Raw genomic sequence first — 12,483 nt, 5'->3', positions numbered from 1 at the left:
CAGAAACGGCATTCAAGGAGCCAGGACCTTTTCTCCCTACACTGTCCATTGAGTTGTCCTCAAAACCAATATACATCCTGCTATATCTCCCACATGGAAAGTGCCAGGAGGGAGAAGTGGGGATTATGTTTAGACTTTCTCGGAACTGCTTCAAATCAACTAGATATCTTTGTGCTGTAAATCTCCCAACAGCCAAACGCAAAAGCAGCAAACATCTCGCTGTATGTCCCACATCCAAAGTGCCAAGAGAGAGCTTGCTCTCCCTGTCTTTGAGTACTGTTTTCACTGTCCCGGTTACCTCTTGGCTAACATTCTCTTCAGAGCTGCAGTGAAAGCAGGAACCACGTGGAGAAGGCACCCACACTGAAAGTGCCTGGAGGGAACATTGGGGCTTCTTCTCAGTGTCTCTGACATAGGGTTTCACTGTCCCGGGAAAGTCTCTGCTAACACCGTGCAGAGCGCTGTGCCCAATATACAGAAACGTCTTGCGGTATCTCCTACAGGGAAAGTGCCAGGAGGGAATTGTGGAGCTTGTTCTCATTGTCTCTGAGAATTGCTCTGATTATCTGTGTGACCTCTTTGCTAAGACTCTCCAGAGAGCCGTCCTCAAAACAAACACACATCTTGACATATCTCCCACATTGATCGCAGTGTCTCCAGAAACGGCATTCAAGGAGCCAGGACCTTTTCTCCCTACACTGTCCATTGAGTTGTCCTCAAAACCAATATACATCCTGCTATATCTCCCACGTGGAAAGTGCCAGGAGGGAGAAGTGGGGATTATGTTTAGACTTTCTCGGAACTGCTTCAAATCAACTAGATATCTTTGTGCTGTAAATCTCCCAACAGCCAAACGCAAAGGCAGCAAACATCTCGCTGTATGTCCCACATCCAAAGTGCCAAGAGAGAGCTTGCTCTCCCTGTCTTTGAGTACTGTTTTCACTGTCCCGGTTACCTCTTTGCTAACATTCTCTTCAGAGCTGCAGTGAAAGCAGGAACCACGTGGAGAAGGCACCCACACTGAAAGTGCCTGGAGGGAACATTGGGGCTTCTTCTCAGTGTCTCTGACATAGGGTTTCACTGTCCCGGGAAAGTCTCTGCTAACACCGTGCAGAGCGCTGTGCCCAATATACAGAAACGTCTTGCGGTATCTCCTACAGGGAAAGTGCCAGGAGGGAATTGTGGAGCTTGTTCTCAGTGTCTCTGAGAATTGCTCTGATTATCCCTGTGACCTCTTTGCTAAGACTCTCCAGAGAGCCGTCCTCAAAACAAACACACATCTTGACATATCTCCCACATTGATCGCAGTGTCTCCAGAAACGGCATTCAAGGAGCCAGGACCTTTTCTCCCTACACTGTCCATTGAGTTGTCCTCAAAACCAATATACATCCTGCTATATCTCCCACGTGGAAAGTGCCAGGAGGGAGAAGTGGGGATTATGTTTAGACTTTCTCGGAACTGCTTCAAATCAACTAGATATCTTTGTGCTGTAAATCTCCCAACAGCCAAACGCAAAGGCAGCAAACATCTCGCTGTATGTCCCACATCCAAAGTGCCAAGAGAGAGCTTGCTCTCCCTGTCTTTGAGTACTGTTTTCACTGTCCCGGTTACCTCTTTGCTAACATTCTCTTCAGAGCTGCAGTGAAAGCAGGAACCACGTGGAGAAGGCACCCACACTGAAAGTGCCTGGAGGGAACATTGGGGCTTCTTCTCAGTGTCTCTGACATAGGGTTTCACTGTCCCGGGAAAGTCTCTGCTAACACCGTGCAGAGCGCTGTGCCCAATATACAGAAACGTCTTGCGGTATCTCCTACAGGGAAAGTGCCAGGAGGGAATTGTGGAGCTTGTTCTCAGTGTCTCTGAGAATTGCTCTGATTATCTGTGTGACCTCTTTGCTAAGACTCTCCAGAGAGCCGTCCTCAAAACCAACACACATCTTGACATATCTCCCACATTGATCGCAGTGTCTCCAGAAACGGCATTCAAGGAGCCAGGACCTTTTCTCCCTACACTGTCCATTGAGTTGTCCTCAAAACCAATATACATCCTGCTGTATCTCCCACGTGGAAAGTGCCAGGAGGGAGAAGTGGGGATTATGTTTAGACTTTCTCGGAACTGCTTCAAATCAACTAGATATCTTTGTGCTGTAAATCTCCCAACAGCCAAACGCAAAGGCAGCAAACATCTCGCTGTATGTCCCACATCCAAAGTGCCAAGAGAGAGCTTGCTCTCCCTGTCTTTGAGTACTGTTTTCACTGTCCCGGTTACCTCTTTGCTAACATTCTCTTCAGAGCTGCAGTGAAAGCAGGAACCACGTGGAGAAGGCACCCACACTGAAAGTGCCTGGAGGGAACATTGGGGCTTCTTCTCAGTGTCTCTGACATAGGGTTTCACTGTCCCGGGAAAGTCTCTGCTAACACCGTGCAGAGCGCTGTGCCCAATATACAGAAACGTCTTGCGGTATCTCCTACAGGGAAAGTGCCAGGAGGGAATTGTCGAGCTTGTTCTCAGTGTCTCTGAGAATTGCTCTGATTATCTGTGTGACCTCTTTGCTAAGACTCTCCAGAGAGCCGTCCTCAAAACCAACACACATCTTGACATATCTCCCACATTGATCGCAGTGTCTCCAGAAACGGCATTCAAGGAGCCAGGACCTTTTCTCCCTACACTGTCCATTGAGTTGTCCTCAAAACCAATATACATCCTGCTGTATCTCCCACGTGGAAAGTGCCAGGAGGGAGAAGTGGGGATTATGTTTAGACTTTCTCGGAACTGCTTCAAATCAACTAGATATCTTTGTGCTGTAAATCTCCCAACAGCCAAACGCAAAAGCAGCAAACATCTCGCTGTATGTCCCACATCCAAAGTGCCAAGAGAGAGCTTGCTCTCCCTGATTTGAGTACTGTTTTCACTGTCCCGGTTACCTCTTTGCTAACATTCTCTTCAGAGCTGCAGTGAAAGCAGGAACCACGTGGAGAAGGCACCCACACTGAAAGTGCCTGGAGGGAACATTGGGGCTTCTTCTCAGTGTCTCTGACATAGGGTTTCACTGTCCCGGGAAAGTCTCTGCTAACACCGTGCAGAGCGCTGTGCCCAATATACAGAAACGTCTTGCGGTATCTCCTACAGGGAAAGTGCCAGGAGGGAATTGTGGAGCTTGTTCTCAGTGTCTCTGAGAATTGCTCTGATTATCTGTGTGACCTCTTTGCTAAGACTCTCCAGAGAGCCGTCCTCAAAACCAACACACATCTTGACATATCTCCCACATTGATCGCAGTGTCTCCAGAAACGGCATTCAAGGAGCCAGGACCTTTTCTCCCTACACTGTCCATTGAGTTGTCCTCAAAACCAATATACATCCTGCTGTATCTCCCACGTGGAAAGTGCCAGGAGGGAGAAGTGGGGATTATGTTTAGACTTTCTCGGAACTGCTTCAAATCAACTAGATATCTTTGTGCTGTAAATCTCCCAACAGCCAAACGCAAAAGCAGCAAACATCTCGCTGTATGTCCCACATCCAAAGTGCCAAGAGAGAGCTTGCTCTCCCTGTCTTTGAGTACTGTTTTCACTGTCCCGGTTACCTCTTTGCTAACATTCTCTTCAGAGCTGCAGTGAAAGCAGGAACCACGTGGAGAAGGCACCCACACTGAAAGTGCCTGGAGGGAACATTGGGGCTTCTTCTCAGTGTCTCTGACATAGGGTTTCACTGTCCCGGGAAAGTCTCTGCTAACACCGTGCAGAGCGCTGTGCCCAATATACAGAAACGTCTTGCGGTATCTCCTACAGGGAAAGTGCCAGGAGGGAATTGTGGAGCTTGTTCTCAGTGTCTCTGAGAATTGCTCTGATTATCTGTGTGACCTCTTTGCTAAGACTCTCCAGAGAGCCGTCCTCAAAACCAACACACATCTTGACATATCTCCCACATTGATCGCAGTGTCTCCAGAAACGGCATTCAAGGAGCCAGGACCTTTTCTCCCTACACTGTCCATTGAGTTGTCCTCAAAACCAATATACATCCTGCTGTATCTCCCACGTGGAAAGTGCCAGGAGGGAGAAGTGGGGATTATGTTTAGACTTTCTCGGAACTGCTTCAAATCAACTAGATATCTTTGTGCTGTAAATCTCCCAACAGCCAAACGCAAAGGCAGCAAACATCTCGCTGTATGTCCCACATCCAAAGTGCCAAGAGAGAGCTTGCTCTCCCTGTCTTTGAGTACTGTTTTCACTGTCCCGGTTACCTCTTTGCTAACATTCTCTTCAGAGCTGCAGTGAAAGCAGGAACCACGTGGAGAAGGCACCCACACTGAAAGTGCCTGGAGGGAACATTGGGGCTTCTTCTCAGTGTCTCTGACATAGGGTTTCACTGTCCCGGGAAAGTCTCTGCTAACACCGTGCAGAGCGCTGTGCCCAATATACAGAAACGTCTTGCGGTATCTCCTACAGGGAAAGTGCCAGGAGGGAATTGTCGAGCTTGTTCTCAGTGTCTCTGAGAATTGCTCTGATTATCTGTGTGACCTCTTTGCTAAGACTCTCCAGAGAGCCGTCCTCAAAACCAACACACATCTTGACATATCTCCCACATTGATCGCAGTGTCTCCAGAAACGGCATTCAAGGAGCCAGGACCTTTTCTCCCTACACTGTCCATTGAGTTGTCCTCAAAACCAATATACATCCTGCTGTATCTCCCACGTGGAAAGTGCCAGGAGGGAGAAGTGGGGATTATGTTTAGACTTTCTCGGAACTGCTTCAAATCAACTAGATATCTTTGTGCTGTAAATCTCCCAACAGCCAAACGCAAAAGCAGCAAACATCTCGCTGTATGTCCCACATCCAAAGTGCCAAGAGAGAGCTTGCTCTCCCTGATTTGAGTACTGTTTTCACTGTCCCGGTTACCTCTTTGCTAACATTCTCTTCAGAGCTGCAGTGAAAGCAGGAACCACGTGGAGAAGGCACCCACACTGAAAGTGCCTGGAGGGAACATTGGGGCTTCTTCTCAGTGTCTCTGACATAGGGTTTCACTGTCCCGGGAAAGTCTCTGCTAACACCGTGCAGAGCGCTGTGCCCAATATACAGAAACGTCTTGCGGTATCTCCTACAGGGAAAGTGCCAGGAGGGAATTGTGGAGCTTGTTCTCAGTGTCTCTGAGAATTGCTCTGATTATCTGTGTGACCTCTTTGCTAAGACTCTCCAGAGAGCCGTCCTCAAAACCAACACACATCTTGACATATCTCCCACATTGATCGCAGTGTCTCCAGAAACGGCATTCAAGGAGCCAGGACCTTTTCTCCCTACACTGTCCATTGAGTTGTCCTCAAAACCAATATACATCCTGCTGTATCTCCCACGTGGAAAGTGCCAGGAGGGAGAAGTGGGGATTATGTTTAGACTTTCTCGGAACTGCTTCAAATCAACTAGATATCTTTGTGCTGTAAATCTCCCAACAGCCAAACGCAAAAGCAGCAAACATCTCGCTGTATGTCCCACATCCAAAGTGCCAAGAGAGAGCTTGCTCTCCCTGTCTTTGAGTACTGTTTTCACTGTCCCGGTTACCTCTTTGCTAACATTCTCTTCAGAGCTGCAGTGAAAGCAGGAACCACGTGGAGAAGGCACCCACACTGAAAGTGCCTGGAGGGAACATTGGGGCTTCTTCTCAGTGTCTCTGACATAGGGTTTCACTGTCCCGGGAAAGTCTCTGCTAACACCGTGCAGAGCGCTGTGCCCAATATACAGAAACGTCTTGCGGTATCTCCTACAGGGAAAGTGCCAGGAGGGAATTGTGGAGCTTGTTCTCAGTGTCTCTGAGAATTGCTCTGATTATCTGTGTGACCTCTTTGCTAAGACTCTCCAGAGAGCCGTCCTCAAAACCAACACACATCTTGACATATCTCCCACATTGATCGCAGTGTCTCCAGAAACGGCATTCAAGGAGCCAGGACCTTTTCTCCCTACACTGTCCATTGAGTTGTCCTCAAAACCAATATACATCCTGCTGTATCTCCCACGTGGAAAGTGCCAGGAGGGAGAAGTGGGGATTATGTTTAGACTTTCTCGGAACTGCTTCAAATCAACTAGATATCTTTGTGCTGTAAATCTCCCAACAGCCAAACGCAAAAGCAGCAAACATCTCGCTGTATGTCCCACATCCAAAGTGCCAAGAGAGAGCTTGCTCTCCCTGTCTTTGAGTACTGTTTTCACTGTCCCGGTTACCTCTTTGCTAACATTCTCTTCAGAGCTGCAGTGAAAGCAGGAACCACGTGGAGAAGGCACCCACACTGAAAGTGCCTGGAGGGAACATTGGGGCTTCTTCTCAGTGTCTCTGACATAGGGTTTCACTGTCCCGGGAAAGTCTCTGCTAACACCGTGCAGAGCGCTGTGCCCAATATACAGAAACGTCTTGCGGTATCTCCTACAGGGAAAGTGCCAGGAGGGAATTGTCGAGCTTGTTCTCAGTGTCTCTGAGAATTGCTCTGATTATCTGTGTGACCTCTTTGCTAAGACTCTCCAGAGAGCCGTCCTCAAAACCAACACACATCTTGACATATCTCCCACATTGATCGCAGTGTCTCCAGAAACGGCATTCAAGGAGCCAGGACCTTTTCTCCCTACACTGTCCATTGAGTTGTCCTCAAAACCAATATACATCCTGCTGTATCTCCCACGTGGAAAGTGCCAGGAGGGAGAAGTGGGGATTATGTTTAGACTTTCTCGGAACTGCTTCAAATCAACTAGATATCTTTGTGCTGTAAATCTCCCAACAGCCAAACGCAAAAGCAGCAAACATCTCGCTGTATGTCCCACATCCAAAGTGCCAAGAGAGAGCTTGCTCTCCCTGATTTGAGTACTGTTTTCACTGTCCCGGTTACCTCTTTGCTAACATTCTCTTCAGAGCTGCAGTGAAAGCAGGAACCACGTGGAGAAGGCACCCACACTGAAAGTGCCTGGAGGGAACATTGGGGCTTCTTCTCAGTGTCTCTGACATAGGGTTTCACTGTCCCGGGAAAGTCTCTGCTAACACCGTGCAGAGCGCTGTGCGCAATATACAGAAACGTCTTGCGGTATCTCCTACAGGGAAAGTGCCAGGAGGGAATTGTGGAGCTTGTTCTCAGTGTCTCTGAGAATTGCTCTGATTATCTGTGTGACCTCTTTGCTAAGACTCTCCAGAGAGCCGTCCTCAAAACCAACACACATCTTGACATATCTCCCACATTGATCGCAGTGTCTCCAGAAACGGCATTCAAGGAGCCAGGACCTTTTCTCCCTACACTGTCCATTGAGTTGTCCTCAAAACCAATATACATCCTGCTGTATCTCCCACGTGGAAAGTGCCAGGAGGGAGAAGTGGGGATTATGTTTAGACTTTCTCGGAACTGCTTCAAATCAACTAGATATCTTTGTGCTGTAAATCTCCCAACAGCCAAACGCAAAGGCAGCAAACATCTCGCTGTATGTCCCACATCCAAAGTGCCAAGAGAGAGCTTGCTCTCCCTGTCTTTGAGTACTGTTTTCACTGTCCCGGTTACCTCTTTGCTAACATTCTCTTCAGAGCTGCAGTGAAAGCAGGAACCACGTGGAGAAGGCACCCACACTGAAAGTGCCTGGAGGGAACATTGGGGCTTCTTCTCAGTGTCTCTGACATAGGGTTTCACTGTCCCGGGAAAGTCTCTGCTAACACCGTGCAGAGCGCTGTGCCCAATATACAGAAACGTCTTGCGGTATCTCCTACAGGGAAAGTGCCAGGAGGGAATTGTCGAGCTTGTTCTCAGTGTCTCTGAGAATTGCTCTGATTATCTGTGTGACCTCTTTGCTAAGACTCTCCAGAGAGCCGTCCTCAAAACCAACACACATCTTGACATATCTCCCACATTGATCGCAGTGTCTCCAGAAACGGCATTCAAGGAGCCAGGACCTTTTCTCCCTACACTGTCCATTGAGTTGTCCTCAAAACCAATATACATCCTGCTGTATCTCCCACGTGGAAAGTGCCAGGAGGGAGAAGTGGGGATTATGTTTAGACTTTCTCGGAACTGCTTCAAATCAACTAGATATCTTTGTGCTGTAAATCTCCCAACAGCCAAACGCAAAAGCAGCAAACATCTCGCTGTATGTCCCACATCCAAAGTGCCAAGAGAGAGCTTGCTCTCCCTGTCTTTGAGTACTGTTTTCACTGTCCCGGTTACCTCTTTGCTAACATTCTCTTCAGAGCTGCAGTGAAAGCAGGAACCACGTGGAGAAGGCACCCACACTGAAAGTGCCTGGAGGGAACATTGGGGCTTCTTCTCAGTGTCTCTGACATAGGGTTTCACTGTCCCGGGAAAGTCTCTGCTAACACCGTGCAGAGCGCTGTGCGCAATATACAGAAACGTCTTGCGGTATCTCCTACAGGGAAAGTGCCAGGAGGGAATTGTGGAGCTTGTTCTCAGTGTCTCTGAGAATTGCTCTGATTATCTGTGTGACCTCTTTGCTAAGACTCTCCAGAGAGCCGTCCTCAAAACCAACACACATCTTGACATATCTCCCACATTGATCGCAGTGTCTCCAGAAACGGCATTCAAGGAGCCAGGACCTTTTCTCCCTACACTGTCCATTGAGTTGTCCTCAAAACCAATATACATCCTGCTGTATCTCCCACGTGGAAAGTGCCAGGAGGGAGAAGTGGGGATTATGTTTAGACTTTCTCGGAACTGCTTCAAATCAACTAGATCTCTTTGTGCTGTAAATCTCCCAACAGCCAAACGCAAAAGCAGCAAACATCTCGCTGTATGTCCCACATCCAAAGTGCCAAGAGAGAGCTTGCTCTCCCTGTCTTTGAGTACTGTTTTCACTGTCCCGGTTACCTCTTTGCTAACATTCTCTTCAGAGCTGCAGTGAAAGCAGGAACCACGTGGAGAAGGCACCCACACTGAAAGTGCCTGGAGGGAACATTGGGGCTTCTTCTCAGTGTCTCTGACATAGGGTTTCACTGTCCCGGGAAAGTCTCTGCTAACACCGTGCAGAGCGCTGTGCCCAATATACAGAAACGTCTTGCGGTATCTCCTACAGGGAAAGTGCCAGGAGGGAATTGTCGAGCTTGTTCTCAGTGTCTCTGAGAATTGCTCTGATTATCTGTGTGACCTCTTTGCTAAGACTCTCCAGAGAGCCGTCCTCAAAACCAACACACATCTTGACATATCTCCCACATTGATCGCAGTGTCTCCAGAAACGGCATTCAAGGAGCCAGGACCTTTTCTCCCTACACTGTCCATTGAGTTGTCCTCAAAACCAATATACATCCTGCTGTATCTCCCACGTGGAAAGTGCCAGGAGGGAGAAGTGGGGATTATGTTTAGACTTTCTCGGAACTGCTTCAAATCAACTAGATATCTTTGTGCTGTAAATCTCCCAACAGCCAAACGCAAAAGCAGCAAACATCTCGCTGTATGTCCCACATCCAAAGTGCCAAGAGAGAGCTTGCTCTCCCTGATTTGAGTACTGTTTTCACTGTCCCGGTTACCTCTTTGCTAACATTCTCTTCAGAGCTGCAGTGAAAGCAGGAACCACGTGGAGAAGGCACCCACACTGAAAGTGCCTGGAGGGAACATTGGGGCTTCTTCTCAGTGTCTCTGACATAGGGTTTCACTGTCCCGGGAAAGTCTCTGCTAACACCGTGCAGAGCGCTGTGCCCAATATACAGAAACGTCTTGCGGTATCTCCTACAGGGAAAGTGCCAGGAGGGAATTGTGGAGCTTGTTCTCAGTGTCTCTGAGAATTGCTCTGATTATCTGTGTGACCTCTTTGCTAAGACTCTCCAGAGAGCCGTCCTCAAAACCAACACACATCTTGACATATCTCCCACATTGATCGCAGTGTCTCCAGAAACGGCATTCAAGGAGCCAGGACCTTTTCTCCCTACACTGTCCATTGAGTTGTCCTCAAAACCAATATACATCCTGCTGTATCTCCCACGTGGAAAGTGCCAGGAGGGAGAAGTGGGGATTATGTTTAGACTTTCTCGGAACTGCTTCAAATCAACTAGATATCTTTGTGCTGTAAATCTCCCAACAGCCAAACGCAAAAGCAGCAAACATCTCGCTGTATGTCCCACATCCAAAGTGCCAAGAGAGAGCTTGCTCTCCCTGTCTTTGAGTACTGTTTTCACTGTCCCGGTTACCTCTTTGCTAACATTCTCTTCAGAGCTGCAGTGAAAGCAGGAACCACGTGGAGAAGGCACCCACACTGAAAGTGCCTGGAGGGAACATTGGGGCTTCTTCTCAGTGTCTCTGACATAGGGTTTCACTGTCCCGGGAAAGTCTCTGCTAACACCCTGCAGAGCGCTGTGCCCAATATACAGAAACGTCTTGCGGTATCTCCTACAGGGAAAGTGCCAGGAGGGAATTGTGGAGCTTGTTCTCAGTGTCTCTGAGAATTGCTCTGATTATCTGTGTGACCTCTTTGCTAAGACTCTCCAGAGAGCCGTCCTCAAAACCAACACACATCTTGACATATCTCCCACATTGATCGCAGTGTCTCCAGAAACGGCATTCAAGGAGCCAGGACCTTTTCTCCCTACACTCTCCATTGAGTTGTCCTCAAAACCAATATACATCCTGCTGTATCTCCCACGTGGAAAGTGCCAGGAGGGAGAAGTGGGGATTATGTTTAGACTTTCTCGGAACTGCTTCAAATCAACTAGATATCTTTGTGCTGTAAATCTCCCAACAGCCAAACGCAAAGGCAGCAAACATCTCGCTGTATGTCCCACATCCAAAGTGCCAAGAGAGAGCTTGCTCTCCCTGTCTTTGAGTACTGTTTTCACTGTCCCGGTTACCTCTTTGCTAACATTCTCTTCAGAGCTGCAGTGAAAGCAGGAACCACGTGGAGAAGGCACCCACACTGAAAGTGCCTGGAGGGAACATTGGGGCTTCTTCTCAGTGTCTCTGACATAGGGTTTCAATGTCCCGGGAAAGTCTCTGCTAACACCGTGCAGAGCGCTGTGCCCAATATACAGAAACGTCTTGCGGTATCTCCTACAGGGAAAGTGCCAGGAGGGAATTGTGGAGCTTGTTCTCAGTGTCTCTGAGAATTGCTCTGATTATCTGTGTGACCTCTTTGCTAAGACTCTCCAGAGAGCCGTCCTCAAAACCAACACACATCTTGACATATCTCCCACATTGATCGCAGTGTCTCCAGAAACGGCATTCAAGGAGCCAGGACCTTTTCTCCCTACACTCTCCATTGAGTTGTCCTCAAAACCAATATACATCCTGCTGTATCTCCCACGTGGAAAGTGCCAGGAGGGAGAAGTGGGGATTATGTTTAGACTTTCTCGGAACTGCTTCAAATCAACTAGATATCTTTGTGCTGTAAATCTCCCAACAGCCAAACGCAAAGGCAGCAAACATCTCGCTGTATGTCCCACATCCAAAGTGCCAAGAGAGAGCTTGCTCTCCCTGTCTTTGAGTACTGTTTTCACTGTCCCGGTTACCTCTTTGCTAACATTCTCTTCAGAGCTGCAGTGAAAGCAGGAACCACGTGGAGAAGGCACCCACACTGAAAGTGCCTGGAGGGAACATTGGGGCTTCTTCTCAGTGTCTCTGACATAGGGTTTCACTGTCCCGGGAAAGTCTCTGCTAACACCGTGCAGAGCGCTGTGCGCAATATACAGAAACGTCTTGCGGTATCTCCTACAGGGAAAGTGCCAGGAGGGAATTGTGGAGCTTGTTCTCAGTGTCTCTGAGAATTGCTCTGATTATCTGTGTGACCTCTTTGCTAAGACTCTCCAGAGAGCCGTCCTCAAAACCAACACACATCTTGACATATCTCCCACATTGATCGCAGTGTCTCCAGAAACGGCATTCAAGGAGCCAGGACCTTTTCTCCCTACACTGTCCATTGAGTTGTCCTCAAAACCAATATACATCCTGCTGTATCTCCCACGTGGAAAGTGCCAGGAGGGAGAAGTGGGGATTATGTTTAGACTTTCTCGGAACTGCTTCAAATCAACTAGATCTCTTTGTGCTGTAAATCTCCCAACAGCCAAACGCAAAAGCAGCAAACATCTCGCTGTATGTCCCACATCCAAAGTGCCAAGAGAGAGCTTGCTCTCCCTGTCTTTGAGTACTGTTTTCACTGTCCCGGTTACCTCTTTGCTAACATTCTCTTCAGAGCTGCAGTGAAAGCAGGAACCACGTGGAGAAGGCACCCACACTGAAAGTGCCTGGAGGGAACATTGGGGCTTCTTCTCAGTGTCTCTGACATAGGGTTTCACTGTCCCGGGAAAGTCTCTGCTAACACCGTGCAGAGCGCTGTGCCCAATATACAGAAACGTCTTGCGGTATCTCCTACAGGGAAAGTGCCAGGAGGGAATTGTCGAGCTTGTTCTCAGTGTCTCTGAGAATTGCTCTGATTATCTGTGTGACCTCTTTGCTAAGACTCTCCAGAGAGCCGTCCTCAAAACCAACACACATCTTGACATATCTCCCACATTGATCGCAGTGTCTCCAGA

Source organism: Chroicocephalus ridibundus, chromosome 12, assembly GCF_963924245.1.
Source record: "Chroicocephalus ridibundus chromosome 12, bChrRid1.1, whole genome shotgun sequence".
NCBI classification, from domain to species: domain Eukaryota; kingdom Metazoa; phylum Chordata; class Aves; order Charadriiformes; family Laridae; genus Chroicocephalus; species Chroicocephalus ridibundus.
This window is presented reverse-complemented; position numbering follows the sequence as displayed.